Source organism: Tupaia chinensis, unplaced genomic scaffold, assembly GCF_000334495.1.
Source record: "Tupaia chinensis unplaced genomic scaffold, TupChi_1.0 Scaffold000377_2, whole genome shotgun sequence".
In the NCBI taxonomy this organism is placed as follows: domain Eukaryota; kingdom Metazoa; phylum Chordata; class Mammalia; order Scandentia; family Tupaiidae; genus Tupaia; species Tupaia belangeri.
The window spans coordinates 2622442-2624626 of NW_006159876.1; the positions used below are offsets into that span (position 1 = coordinate 2622442).

Sequence of the window (2185 nt, forward strand, 5' to 3'; positions counted from 1 at the left end):
ACACACACACACACACACACACACACACACACACACACTTACTTTTTTTATCTATTTATTTGTTGTGATTTTTAAGTCACCGGGTCCAGGACTTGAATCATGGTCGGCCATGTGGAAATCCAGTGGTTCGACTACCATACCACTTACTTGCCTATCTCTTTATTTATTTTTTAAAGTGTTTTTATTATTTCTCCCATGAGTGAGAGAGACAGCTCCCCCAACCGGGTCTTGACACCACGACCCACCCTGCACCTCAGCCAGCTTTAGCTCATGGTCATGTGCATGCCTGGAGTACTCAGGGAGGTCTCTGGACACGAACCCAGAGCCTTCCCATGTGGGTCAGCCCTTCAGCGTCACATTACACCTCTGCACGGCCGTCAGGTCCCTCGCACTGTCCTTCTCCCGGGCAGCACTGGGTGAAAGTGCTCCTCCCCGGCCAGGTCGTGAGCTCCGTGGCAGCCAGGAGCCCAGAAACCAAGGCTGAGGTGAACACGACTTCCCTGAATCCCGGCCCCGGTCCTGGAGTTTTCTGGGCAATAGGGAGCGTTGTACCTGGGCAGTAGTTCTCGCAAGGTCAGCTCCACGTCCTTCCCACCCTGACCCGAGCCCCACCCCAGCAGAGAGAGGAGGTGCATGTCAAAAAAAAACAGGCTTTCAGGTGGAGAACGCTCCAGGGCAGAGGTTCGGGCTGGCAGTGAGGGCATGTTGAGGGGCCAGAGAGAAGGGAACAGGACCGTGAGTAGGGAAGGAAGGAAGAGAGCCGCTGAAAACAGGGGGTCAGGGTCGCCTTCCTGGAAGGAAGTCCTGTGGGAGAAGGAGGCAGTGAGCCCTCCACACTCTGGGGCTTTTTCAGAGAGAGTCTCCTAGCTCCCTCTCCAGAGGAAGAAAGCCCGGGTGCAGCACAGTCTGCCCAGCAGCAGCCCCTGGAGCCGACACCTCTGGCCCCAAGGGAGCCGATGAGTCCAGACAGGCTCAGAGCCAGGCTGGGGACTGGAGGGAAAGGACCGGGGGAATGGGGGTCAAGGTGGCCTTTGCCCTCACTCCTGCCAGCAAGGGTCCCAGTTCCTGCCCCGACTTAGGAGGCTCCAGCTCTGGGGCAAGGTGTTTCCCATTTAGAAAGTCAGATCTTCGAAGGTCTTGCACTTGTCAGGGAACAAGGCCCGCTTGCCCATCCCTTCCGCCTCTCGCCTGGGGACAAGTACCTGGACAGGATGGCGAGAGGCAGGTGTTGGCGTCGTGACCTCGGGGCTGCAGGAGGCAAAGACCCAGGCTGTGGGGGAGGGGGCACCTGTTCTGTCCATTCTGGTTATTAGAGGATCTGGGGCACTGGGGGGTTGTCAACAAAGTCCTTTTTTTTTTTTTTTTACTTTGCTGTACAGTGCTTATACTTGCTGAAGAGGTGGGGGGGGAGTCAGAAATCACCCCCCAGGGAGGAAGGCCCTTCTCCTCCATTCCACTTTGGGATTTGGGCACACATACCTGGTGCATTTCTCGAGGCAAGGAGCTGGGACTCAAACCTCGCAGTGGGCCATATGGGATCTAGCAGCCCAAACCCCCATGCCACCTGCTGGCCCCACCACTGTCCGCTGTTGTAAGAATGCTTTTACATTTTTAAATAGGTGGGAGGGAAAATGCATAATATCTCATGGCATTTGAATTGCATCACACATCACATTCAATTTTTTTTTTTATAGACCACAGATTAGTTTATTTTTAACACCCATCATGCCATGAATTCATAGGGAATAGGTTCCAGTAGCTCCTGCTCCTTTCCATTGGTTCTCACACAGTGGCTGCTCTGGTTGGGTCAGGCCGGTGCTTCACTTGAACCGAGGTCCCTTTCTCTTTGGCTTCCTTCTTTTTCTGGTCATTTTCCTTCACACGTTTTAGGAAGCTATCTCTGCTCTTAGAATGCTTGATATGCTCAATACGCACATTAATTCTCTTGGCAAGAATCTTGCCCTTAACTTGTTTGTTCACAACAATGCCAACAGCATGCTGGGTGACACTGTAGACTCTGCCAGTTTTGCCATGGTAACATCTGTGGGGCATTCCTTTTTGAACAGTACCCATTCCCTTGAGGTCTACACTATCACCTTGCTTGTAGATTCCATGTATGTTGCCAAAGGAACCACTCCATGTTTTCTAAAAGGCCTAGAGAACATATACCGGGGCCTCTCCTCTT

The 2185-nt window shown here is 52.9% G+C and overlaps 1 pseudogene; it reads right to left on the minus strand.

Moving 5' to 3' along the window:
* Positions 1-339: 339 nt before the first annotated feature.
* Positions 340-2185, minus strand: part of LOC106735402 (small ubiquitin-related modifier 1 pseudogene) — an 11866-nt pseudogene continuing 10020 nt past the window's right edge.